The sequence below is a fragment of the Mustelus asterias genome, chromosome 26 (assembly GCF_964213995.1).
Source record: "Mustelus asterias chromosome 26, sMusAst1.hap1.1, whole genome shotgun sequence".
Taxonomy (NCBI): domain Eukaryota; kingdom Metazoa; phylum Chordata; class Chondrichthyes; order Carcharhiniformes; family Triakidae; genus Mustelus; species Mustelus asterias.
This window is the reverse complement of record NC_135826.1, coordinates 5,712,154-5,725,016: the sequence shown is the minus strand read 5'-3', so window position 1 is coordinate 5,725,016 and position 12,863 is coordinate 5,712,154. Positions and strand designations below refer to the sequence as shown.

The following is a 12,863-nucleotide window of genomic DNA, read 5'->3' as shown; positions in this document are numbered from 1 at the left end:
CAGAAATAAAATGTGAGCCAGACACCCCACCTCAGGTTACCAAACCCCTACTCTTATTTTGGAGTTTCCACCAAGTAAAAATTAATCACTAGCATATTGCTAACAGCAACACAAAACAAAAAGAAAATTGTGCATTTATATAACATCTTTCACAACCACTGGGTGCCCCAGGGCACTTTACAGCAACAGAAATACTTCTGAAGTGTAGTCACTTTCGTAATGTAGGGAACACAGCAAACTTGCACACAGCAATTTCCCACAAACATCAATGTGACAATGACCAGAAAATGGGTTGTTCGTTATAGTTACATCAATGAGGCTCATCATGTGGGCCTCTTGGAGTATGAGCTCCCTGACTGAGGTAGTGATTGCCTGCCCAAACAGGGAGTCTCACTGTGTATATATTGAGGAAACGGCATCTCCACATCATATATATTGAGGAATGCCAGGGCTAGTGACATTCTGGGGTTCTGACTTTGTACCTGAAGCACTCTTAGGAGTGGAATTGAGTTTGTAAATAAAGGGAAACTGATCAAGGGACACTGGCCTCTGAGGAGTTATTTCATTAGAGATGTTGATTGAGTGATAAATGATGACCAGGATACCAGGGAGTGCTTCTGGGCCTGGCCAAACTTGCCATCAACAGGTTCAGGCAGTGGGCGACTGAGGGGGTCGTCCGACCCGATTATCCGCCCCACTACCACGGCTACATTCATGGCCAGGTGTCCCTGGAGAGGGAGAATTCAGTGTTCAAGGGCATCATGGAGGCCTTCCGTGCCCGCTGGGTACCGCAGGTGCTGGGGTGTATTAACGACCCCTTTAATCACATTTTAATTTAATGTTTTATGTTTCCTTTCCTCTTTGTTTTTTGTTTTGGGCGGTTCACCTGCTTTTGGGAGCTGCCCCTTTTAATTTGTCCCTTAGTTAATTTGATTTAGTTTAATTGTTTTAGCCAAAAGGATTGACACCAGAGAGTGTTCTTTGCCTTTTATTTTCATCTGAAGAAGCAAGTGGGGCCCCAATTCAATGTCTCCAACAAAAGGGGCGGCACGGTAGCACAGTGGTTAGCACTGCTGCTTCACAGTGCTAGGGACCTGAGTTCGATTCCTAGCTTGGGTCATTCTTCCAGGTGCTCCGGTTTCCTCCCACGTCTGACAGACGTGCTGGTTAGGTGCATTGACCCAAACAGGCTCTGGAGTGTGGCGACCAGGTGAATTTCACAGTGACTTCATCGCAGTGTTAATGTAAGCCTTACTTGTGACTAATAAATAAACTTTAGACAGCAGCTCCCCATTGCAGCAGTCCCTCAGTACTGCACTTAATGTGTCAGCCTTGACTTTTGTGCAGGGTGAAAGATCATATTGGCATTGGTGCATTTTTACATTTACTCTGAATACTTTGGTGTGGATGGAGATTGAGGGAGGGCCGCCCACCTTGATTTCCTGACCATTAATTGTAGAATTGAAAAATAGAGAAATTATGTTAGACTACACTTGGAGTACTGCATATAACTCTGGTCACCATATTATTGAAATAATATAGAGGCAGTGGAGAGAGTGAAAAAAACGTTGACACAGAAGATATTAGAAATGCAAGGCTATACCGCTGAGGAGAGCATAAACACACGGGGTGGGATTTTCTGGTTGCATCTGCCCCAAGACCTGAAATTCCCACCTGAGGTCAATGGACCATTATGTGGTCTGCAAAATTTTCTGTCATGCCCACAGTTGTTGCCGCAGTGGGTGGGACTGGAAAATTTATCCCCCTGCGTCTCTTCTCTCTTGAAAAGAGAAAGTTGACGGTGTGAACTCATTGTGGTTTTTAAATTACGAAAGGTTTCGATAGGGAAGATGCAGAAAATGTCTTTCCATCTGTGGGGCCATCAACATAAAAAATAATCACCAAGACATCCGATAACAAATTCAGTAGAAACTCTTTTTTTAACCAGAGATTGGTGAGAATATGGAACTTGCTACTGTTATGTGTGCTGGGGCATAGCCCCTTTAAGGGAATGGGTCATGTGACCTCGGGTGTGAGGTGAGCTTTGGGGACTGTCCTTTGTGGGCAGTCAACATTTAGAGTGTGGAGTGAGTGGACTGAATAGAGTTGTGTTCCCTGATTGTGGATAGTTATTGAGGAGAAGCCTCAGTACAACAGGATTTAACAGCCACCACAGGGGATAGTTGAAGCAAATATTGTTTTTTTAAATTCATTCGTGGGACATGGGCGTCACCGGCTGGCCAGCATTTATTGCCCATCCCTAGTTGCCCTTGAGAAGATGGTGGTGAGCTTCCTTCTTCAATCGCTGCAGTCCATGTGCTGTGGGTTGACCCACAATGCCGTCAGGGAGGGAATTCCAGGATTTTGACCCAGTGACTGTGAAGGAACAGCAATATATTTCCAAGTCAGGATGGTGAGTGGCTTGGGGGGGAGCTTGCAGGTGGTGGTGTTCCCATGTATCTGCTGCCCTTGCTCTTCTAGATGGAAGTGGTCGTGTGTTTGGAAGGTCTAAGGATCTTTGGTGAATTGTTGCAGTGCATCTTGTAGATAGTACACACTGCTGCTACTGAGTGTCATTGGTGGACGGAATGGATGTTTGTAGATGTGCCAATCAAGTGGACTGCTTTGTCCTGGATGGTGTCAATCTTCTTGACTGTTGGAGCTGCACCCATCCGGGGAAGTGGGGAGTTTTCCATCACACTCCTGACTTGAGCCTTGTAGATTGTGGATAGGCTTTGGGGAGTCAGGAGGTGAGTTACTCGCTGCAGTATTCCTAGCCGCTGACCTGCTCTTGTAGCCACTTAGTTTGTGCGGTGAGTCCAGTTGAGTTTCTGGTCAATGGGAACCCTAAGGATGCTGACAGTGGGAGATTCAGTCATTGAATGTCAAGGGACGGTGGTGAGAGTGTCTCTTATTGGTGATGGTCATTGCCTGGCATTTGTGTGGCGCGAATATTACTTGCCACTTGTCAGCCCCGATGCATTTCAGGGAAAGCTGGATAAGCATGTGTAGGGTTAGGGAGTAGAGTGACATTCTGACTCAGTTCAGTGATGAAGGATAGAAGGAGGCCTCAGTGCAGCGGAAGTGCTATCATGGACTGGTTGGGACAAATGGCCTGTTTCTGTGCCGCATATTCCCTGAAAGTTCATATTTTGGTTATTTTTTAAAAAACATTTGGAGATGGAGAAAGCAAGCTGTTCGACTGGATGGGTGATTGGTGACAGGAGGTCATTGGGGCCTCCAGGAATCCTTTGCAGCAGAGTGGACAACCCAAATTTCACTCCGGAACATTCTGTCCTGTTGCCATTGGACTATCGGAGTGAGTGGGGGAAGAGGTAATAAAGGTTAACTCAAACAAATTCTGAGACTTGCTGGCACCCCACGGACAATTTAATAATTGGAAATTATGACTATCTTCTCAGCAGTTTTCAATCATCCCAGACCTCGCTTGGTGTGGGTGGCTGAAGGTCAGCATTGAATAGACGTGCTTAAGTTGATAAGTGGAGTCATTGATTTCATTACAATGTGAGGAGGTAATGAACATATAGATCGTGCTGTCATCACGTGATAATGGAGCTCACACTGCATTCTTCAGAGCACTTTGAAGCTGTCATTAACAGATCTTTCCTTTGCTCTTATGTCTTTTTCTTACAATAAACCACATTGGATGGCCTTGTCCTATGTTTTCTTACACTTCCTTTCCTTCCCCGAGGAAGTTTTTAGAACAGTCAGAACTCACAACCAGAGGAATTCTTTTATTCGTTCAAGGGATGTGGCCATCACTGGCTGGGCGAGTATTTATTGCCCATCCCTAATTGTCCTTGAGAAGTGAGCTGCCTTCTTGAACTGCTGCAGCCCCTGAGGTGTAGGTACACCCCCAGTGCTGCCAGAGATGGAGTTGCAGGATTTTGACCCAGCGATGGTGAATGAAAGACAATATATTTTCAAGTCAGGATAATGAGTAGTTTGGAGGGCAACTTGCAGGTGGGATGTTCCCATATATCTAATGCCCTTGTCCTTCTAGATGGTAGTTGTTGCGTGTTTGGCAGGTGCTGAAAGGAACCTTGCAATGCATCTTTTGGATGGTACATATGGTTGCCACTATGCAGCAATGGTAGAGGGAGTGAATGTTTGCGGATGGGGTGCCAATCAAGTGGGCTGCTTTGTCCTGGATGGTGTCAAGCTTCCTGAATGCTGCTGGAACTGCACTCATCCAGGCAAGTGGGGAGTATTCCATTACACTTGTGACTTGTACCTTGTAGATTGAACAACCTTTGTGGAGTCAGGAGGTGAATTACTCACTGCAGGATTCTTAGCCTCTGGCCTGCTGTTTAGCCATAGTATTTTATATGGCTGGTCCAGTTAAGTTTCTGGTCAATGGTAATCCCCAGAATATTGATAGTGGGGGATTCAATGATGGTAATGTCATTGAATGTCAAGGGGCAACAGTTAGATTGATTCTTATCAGAGATGGTCATTGCCTGGCACTTGTGTGGCATGAATTCCATGCCACTTGTCAGACCAAGAGATTAGCAAAAAGAAATTGTCTTTACTTAAATGTGGCAGTACAAATATTTCAGTAATTAATCAATTTCTTTGATTTTTATTATTTTCTTCACTATCAATGTATGAACTGGAAACAAACAAAACCAGCTGGCCCAGAGTTATGGTCATGTCAGCCAGCCAAGAGCTGATTCTAAGTTTATTTTAATGCTGTCTCTGGGACATTGCAGGTACAAACTTTGCGACATGCAGGGCAGCACGATGGCACAGTGGTTAGCACTGCTGCCTCACAGTGCCAGGGATCCGGGTTCAATTCCGGCCTTGGGTCACTGTCTGTGTGGAGTTTGCACGTTCTCCCCGTGTCTGCGTGGGTTTCCTCCGGGTGCTCCGGTTTCCTCCCACACTCCAAAGATGTGCAGGTCAGGTGGATTGGCCATGCTAAATTGACCCTAGTATCAAGGGGGATTAGCAGGGTAAGTATGTGGGATTGTGGTCAGTGCAGACTCGATGGGCCGAATGGCCTCCTTCTGTAGTGTCCAAAGATGTGTAGGTTAGATGAATTAGCCATGGTGAGTACATTGAGTTGCAGGGAGAGGACCAGGGTAAGATACTCTGTCATTGAGTTGGTGCAGAACCAATGGGCTGAATGGCCTCTTCTGCTCTGGAGGGATTCTACGGACGGGATTTTACGGCCTCACTCAAGTGAGAGAAATCCCGCCCAAGGTCAACAGACATTTCCGTTGTCTGCCCCTCACCTGCTCTGATTCCGTGGTGGGCAGTGTGGTAGAATTCTGGCATATGTTTCTTCAAAATAGAGTGGCTGTATTTCAAATGTAACTCAGCAGCTGAAAGCAACTTGGAATAACTGGAGGACATGAAAAGTGCAAAGTGCCAGTTCTCTTTTCCTTTATCCCATAGTAATGGTCATTGGAGTAAAGGTTTTGAACAGTAAAGGAATTAAGGGTTATGGTGAGCGGGCGGGTAAGTGGAGCTGAGTCCACGAAAAGATCAACCATGATCTTATTGAATGGCGGAGCAGGCTCGAGGGGCCAGATGGTCTACTCCTGCTCCTAGCTCTTATGTTCTTATGAACTCGGGTCCTGATCACCACCGTTATTGGAAACCAAAGGAAGATCTACACCCACAGTTTACAGCCAGCAAGTCTGTACCCGGCGAGCTACAACCATGGTCTGGTTTGATCTTAGTATTCTTGCTGTTTCAAATTAGACCAGAGGACCATAAAACTTAGGAGCAGAAGTAGGCTATTCAGCCCATCGAGTCTGCTCCAGCTGCTCCCTTCCCATGGGGTGAGCCTCAATAAGGGGGTTTGTACTCCACGAAGCCCATGGGGTGTTCTATCGACGATCCTCCATGTCCTTTGTGGCCGTCATAGCAGTCATTAAAGGAAAGCAACTTTTCATTCAAGGAACTGCTCAATACGCATTGGAAAAAATGGTGTTCATTCAAATATCATGTGGCCCTTTAAAAAAAATGTACCAATTACTTTGAATGGAAACCATTCAGGTCAAATCTCCTTTGCTCTATTAAGCTGTTGTGTGATGCTGCAATGTGGTCAGACTCAGCTTGGCCTGGGAAGTGGGAGCGGTTTTACACAGCGTTACATAGAATGTACAGCATAGACATGGGCCATTTGCTCCATCAACCCATGTCATCTTTCATGTTCCATTCAAGCTTCAGAATTAACAGAAGGAAGAGAGGCAAATAAAGGAAGAGTTTGGCATTTTAGAGCACTTTTCAAAATCCTAAAACACTTCCCAGCCAACAAGTTACTTTCAAAGTGCGGACAGCAGGTAAACAGGGCATCCAATTCTGCACAGCAAGATTCCACAAACAACAGTTAAGAAATGAAGGCCAGTTTTTGCTTGCTTGGCCAGGATGTTGGAAGAATCTCCGCTGCACATTATTTTCAAAAAATATATTTTATTCATAAAATAAAGGGGCGGCATGGTAGCACAGTGGTTAGCACTGCTGCCTCACAGCGCCAGGGACCCGGGTTCAATTCCAGCCTCGGGTCACTGTCCGTGTGGAGTTGCACATTCGCCCCGTGTCTGCGTGGGTTTCCTCCGGGCGCCCCGGTTTCCTCCCACAGTCCAAAGATGTGCAGGTTAGGTGGATTGGCCATGCTAAATTGACCCTAGTATCAAGGGGGATTAGCAGGGTAAATATGTGGGATTGTGGTCAGTGCAGACTCGATGGGCCGAATGGCCTCCTTCTGTACTGTCGGGATTCTACATATAAATGTACATTACATAACCTTTCAAAGTTGACTTTACACAAAATGCAAACGAGATCCATTACTTTCAGTACAATATATGACTCTCTATGGTGTCACACTACATACACAAATACAACATAATTTTTTACCTTTATTGTAAATATTCCTTGCCAAACATGCAGCTCAAGGGGTTTAAAGAGTACTTTAGATCTTTAACATCCATCTGATTTGATTTGATTTATTATTTTCACATGTATTAGTAAACAGTTAAAAGTATTGTTTCTTGTGCTACAACAGAGCATACCATTCATAGAGAAGGAAACAAGAGAATGCAGAATGTAGTTTAACAGTCATAGCTAGGGTGTAGAGAAAGATCAACTTAATGCAAGGTAGGTCCATTCAAAAGTATGATGGCAGCAGGGAAGAAGCTGTTCTTAAGTCGGTTGGTACGTGACCTCAGACTTTTATTTCTTTTTCCCGACGGAAGAAGGTGGAAGAGAGAATGTCCAGGGTGCGTGGGGTACTTGATTATGCTGGGTACTTTGTCGAGGCAGCGGGAAGTGTAGACAGAGTCAATGGATGGGAGGCTGATTTGCGTGATGGATTGGGCTACATTCACGACCTTTTGTAGTTCCTTGCGGTCTTGGGCAGAGCAAGAGCCATACCAAGTTGTGATACAACTAAAAAGAATGCATTCTATGGTTCATCTGTAAACGTTGGTGAGAGTCGTAGCTGATATGCCAAATTTGCTTAGTCTCCTGAGAAAGTAGAGGCATTGGTGGGCTTTCTTAACTATAGTGAACAACCAGATGGGGTTTTGGTTTCACACCTTACTGGTAATAAAGCGCCTTTGACAAGAATACACAACCATCGTAGTGCAATGAAACATCTGAAAAGAAAGACTTTTATACAGCAATTTTCACAAATTCAGATTGTCCTTTGTTTAACCATCTCATTTGAAAAAGTGCACCTCCGCCAGTACAACACAGCCTCAGGACCGCACGGCAGTGTCAGCCTAGATTTCGTGCTCAATTCCTGGAGTGGGGATCTGGCTTTAAGATAATAATGCTGTCACTCAGCGTAGAGTTTTGGGAGAGAGACGACTTTACTGAGACATATAGGATTCCCAGAGGGCTTGACAGGTTGTTGCTGAGAGGTTGTTTCCCCTTGTGGGAGAGTCTAGGACCAGAGGCCGTAATCTCAGGGTAATGGGTTGCTCACTTAAGACAGAGATGAGGGAGAATTTATTATCTCGGAGGGTAGTGAAGCTACGGAATTCTTTACCACAGAGGGCTGTGGAGGTGGTTGATTAAGAATATTCAAGGCTGAGATAGATGTTTAATCAGTAAGTGACTCACGGGTTATGGGGAAAAGGTAGGAAAGTGGAGTTGAGGATTATATCAGATCTGAGATTTCATTGAATGGCGAAGCAGACTCGATGGGCTGAATGGCCTGCTTCTGCTCTTACGTCTTATGGTTTGATTTGAAACAGAAAGAATACTAAGGTCAAAATATTTTAAAAAGTAAATCTATTATAATTGTTTTTGTCGGCCTGCATTTCTGGAGTAGTCAGTGGGTTAATTTAATGGGTGGAGCCTGATGTATGCACCATGGTTACTGGGCTCTATCTCTTCATTGCTCCCAGTTTGATAACTGGGTTCCTGGCTCTCACTGCTCCCCAGCCTCAGTTACTGTGGCTCTGGCTGCACCCCAGCCTCCCACTGACAGTTCCAGATGATGATGGGGAGAGGGTGGAACAGCATGCGGGTGGGATGACATGGGGCCAAAATTGCCTGAAATGGAGGGAGAAGGCGGCTGGCAATGGGGGTGGGGATGGGGAGCAGCTGGTGAAGGGGAGGTGGCAGTATGGGTTGATGGGGGTGGTGCAGATTTGGGAGCATACCATGTGGGAGCAGGAAGGGGGAAAGAGTGGGGTTGCATGGGGGAATGGCCTGAGGGGGAGGGAGGGGGATGTCACCGCAGCATGGTGGCACAGTGGTTAGCACTGCTGCCTCATAGCACTAGGGACGCGGTTCGATTCCCAGCTTGGGTCACTGTCTGTGTGGAATTTGCACCTTATCCCTGTGTCTGCGTGGGTTTCCTCCGGGTGCTCTGGTTTCCTCCCACAGGCCAAAGATGTGTGGGTTAGGTGGATTAGCTATGCTAAATTGCCCCTTAATGTCAGGGGGGCTAGCTAGGCCAAATACATGGGGTTATGGGGATAGGGTCTGGCTGGTGGTGGGGCAGACTTGATGGATCGAATGGCCTCCTTCTGCACTGTAGGATTCTATGATTTGGTTTAATGGCAATTACATTGTTGAGCAGGTGATGTGTACTTGTACACCTATAAGTGGGGATAGCTGGGACACTGGGTGGAGGTGGAAAAAGTGTTGACTGTGAACTAAGTCAATCAACACTCTCCAGGAAAGAAAGCAGCCGTGTTTTAGCTTTAGCTTCACCAACTGGTGTGAATCCGATTAACAGAGGGACAGACAGTCGGGGGGGGGGGTCAGCATAGAGGAGTGGGAGGTGAATGGCTATGAGGGGGGTAATATGGAAGGGAGAGTGCGAGGATGGGTAGGGTCTCTGTCTACACTTCCCACTGCCTCGGAAAAGCAGTCAGCATATTCAAGGACCCCACCTACTCCAGACATACTCTCTTCCACCTCCTTCCGTCGGGAAAAAGACGCAAACGTCTGAAAACACATACCAACCAACTCAAGAACAGCTTCTTCCCTGCTGCCATCAGACTTTTGAATGGTCCAATCACATCTTTCTCTACACTCTATCTGTAACTGCAGAATGGTATTCTGCACCCTATCATTTCCCTCCCCCTATGTACTCTATGAACGGCATGTTTTGTCTGTACAGTGTGCAACTTTTCACTGTATCCCAATAATAATTCAAAGCAAATAACATGGGAGAGGCAAAAAGTGAGGGATGCTGTAGGGAGGGGTTGGAGTGGGAATGGGTGATATGGAGGTAGGAGGGATGGAGATGTCGGTGGCAGATGAGGTGGGATGGGGAATTAAAGAGGCGCTGTTGTAATAAGGACACTAATTGCAGCACAAACATTCTGGAAATGAATTTCCTCTTTCTCCAGCCTCACTGAGTCTGGGGCTGAACCCCCAACTCAACAGATGCTCCCCAAGACTGCTTGGATATTGTCCAATCAGAGGGAGGCTTGAGTGTTGCAGTGTTGAGCCAATGCCAGTGATTGACGGGCGAAGTGGCCAATGGAAGCGGGGATGGGCGGGCGGGGCTGGGCCAATAAGAGTGTGGCAGTGGGGCGGGACTCGGGGAAAGCTCGGGTTAGTGCGAGAGAGGGAGCGCGGCTGGAGGGAGAGGGAGCAGCGAAGAGCAGAGTTAAATGCCTCAGCAGCAGCGCAGGATGGAGGCAGGGACAGCCGGGTGCTGAGACAGGACAGGTACAAATTGTGTGTTTGACAACAGCCTGGAAAGATCTCTGTGAAGCTGCTTTTAAATAATTAACAGGCAGTGCGGGAAGGGCTGGGGAGAGATGCTGTCAGCCTCCAGCCTGCCTCAGATATTGTTGCATTAGATTTTATTACAGCCGCATGCACATGGAGAGGATTCGTCCTTGCCTTTCAGATGAATTAACATCCAGTTATGCTTCGTGTCAAAGTGTCTATTTTGGATGTAATTCCTAAATACTATGGAAAAACTTGCATTTCCTTGGTATTAAAGTCTGTATTTTTTGTAAAGCAAAATATATCTTCTATTCTGAACATATTTGTAATTCTAAATGTTAAATTTATTTTTCTAGATTATTGAGTTATATCTTTACTTAGTCTGCATATTTTATGTTGCCTTAATATAAATATTTTTTGTTGTTAAATAATGCACACTTCCAAATATAAATTCATTTGGACTTGTACATGTTTCAAAAGTTTCTTACTGTATGTATCACTCTGTTAATGTTTGGGTTTTTTATTTTGTTTTCCCCCTATTTGCTGGTTGTGTTTTAGCCAGTCCGCCACAATCAACTTTGAATTGTGATGGTGTCAAGTGTCTCTTTTTTTAAAAATCATTGGTGAGTCAAGGAGCATAGCATCCATGTTGATGTTGGTAAGTAAACAGGCATGCAAAGAGCAGAAGGTGCCACCCAGCTTTGATCCTTGGTCAGTGTGCAGTTAGCTGATGTCACCTGGGAGAACAGTTGTGGGCACTAATGTATGGCTTCAGTGCCCCTGGGATAAAATCTCATCAGGCGCAAGTGCTGCTCCTGGAAGTGGACCAATGACCTTTGCTGAAAGGTGCCTGTTTACAGATGTCACATTAAGAGATGATGGGACTTGGCTGTGAGGTTTACAGTGTTCCCTGTCTGGGCTCACACACGTGTGGATGGCCAATTGGAGGGATGACTAGGTGATGCCTGTTCCTCAACATGAGTTGGTGCCTTCTGGATAGGAGAGTAAAAAATGAGGTGGTTAAAAAGGGCGAGACTAACTGTAAAGTGGCAGCTGTAGTGAGTTTGTGTTTACAATGTGCACTTAAGGATGGCGGGGAAAGAGACAAACCTAAGATTCACCAACTGTTGCTCCCTGTGGTGATACTAACTTGCTGTTTTGGATGGGTGGTGTATCTATTTAACTCATGGTCTTCATTGTAAGAGCAGCAACCCCACTTCTAGGTGGGTCAAATCACTGGATGTGTTTGAGGGTGTGACTATTTGCTAGATTGAGGGAGTCCGGGTGCAGTAATGACTGTCTAACTCAAGGTATATTTAGTGTACTTTGTAAACATACATTATACTCAATTTACTAAATTTGGTGCTGAAATATAATAACAGGACATCAGGACAGCACTGGCTTTAATTTGCAAATAAAAATAAATTAACTAGTTGGTGACTGATTTCAGTGGGCAAGACGTTGACCTTTAACTTCTGTGACCCGAGTTCAAATCCAATCCAGACTGCGCCAATGATTCTCTCTGTTTCAAAGGTTACATTTTAAATGCATTTATTCAGTGCTTAGTGATGTGAAACTGTAGCTCAATATTGCCCCTAATTTGGCACTAAACTGTCACTCACTGAGAAAGGGCGCACAAAGCCAGGTGTGTGGAATGATTAATGTCACTGTCATCCTTCAGGACAAGGGAGCTTTACTCTGCATCGAGCCCAGGGTACCCATCCTGGGAGTGATCAATCAAACCGTTTAGATGGGGCTTTGCTAACGGCAAGCCTATACTCTGCTACAACAGCTTGTATTTGTATAGCACCTTTCGAAAGCAATAAAATTATCCAACATACTGCACAGGAGTATAAAGTGCACCAAATGGGAAAAGGAAACTATTAAACTTGGTCTCAAAAGGTAGAATCTGAAGGGGGTAAAGAGGCTTTGGGAGGGTATTCCAGAGCTTGGCCTCTGAGAGCCTGGTCAAAATTGTGGCTGCTCAGGAGGTCCGAGTGTGGATACCACTTGATGGTTATGGAGATGGGGACTGAGGGGGTGAGGCCATGGAGGGATTTAAAAACCAGGATTAGCATTTAAAATCCAGATAATGCTGGTCAGTTGGGATAATAGGTGACAGGAATGCTGTGAATTAGGAAATGAGGGGGAGGATTCCAGTCGACACAGGGCAGAATCTAGGGGACAGGCCATGAGTGCATTGCTGCCGTCAAATCTAGAGGTAAAATGTCACAGAGGAGGGTTTCAGCAGCCGCTGAGTTGAGGCAGAGCAGAGTCGGGCAATGTTAGAGTTCAGAATGGGCAGTCCTGGTGATGGTGTTGCGATGGTTGCAGTCTCATCCTGGGGTCAAAAATGACACCCAACGTTCAGCAGAGTCTGGATCGGCCTCAGACTGGGTTCAGGGACTAGGGAACCGAGTTTGTTGTCGGTATTGAAGACAATGGCTGGAATTCTCTGGCCGTTCTCACTCCGCTGTCAGTGAGGCTGGAGAATCAGGTGCTCAGCCAAATCTCGATTCACTGCAGCAGGACTGGAAAATCCTGCCCACAGGCTTTGGCCTTCTCATTTACTGGACAGGAGTTTCTCACCCAGTGCTGGGTATCAAACAAGGAGTTACGTTCCAGAGATGTTAATAAAGGGGTTGAAAGAGCTAGGACATGAATTTGGGGAGGACATGAGAGGAAAGGGCGGT

General features: G+C 45.8%; 2 protein-coding genes across 2 annotated transcripts in view; both read left to right on the top strand.

The window, feature by feature from the left end:
- The window catches only part of LOC144479440 (tight junction protein ZO-3-like), a 335,349-nt gene that overhangs the window by 260,989 nt on the left and 61,497 nt on the right, over nucleotides 1–12,863 (top strand). The window lies entirely within an intron of this gene.
- Nucleotides 10,049–12,863, top strand: part of LOC144479438 (phospholipid-transporting ATPase ABCA1-like) — a 174,324-nt gene continuing 171,509 nt past the window's right edge. Inside the window, exon 1 of the mRNA XM_078198097.1 lies at nucleotides 10,049–10,167. The gene's annotated coding sequence lies outside the window, so the exon portion shown is untranslated. The remainder of the gene's footprint in view (nucleotides 10,168–12,863) is intronic.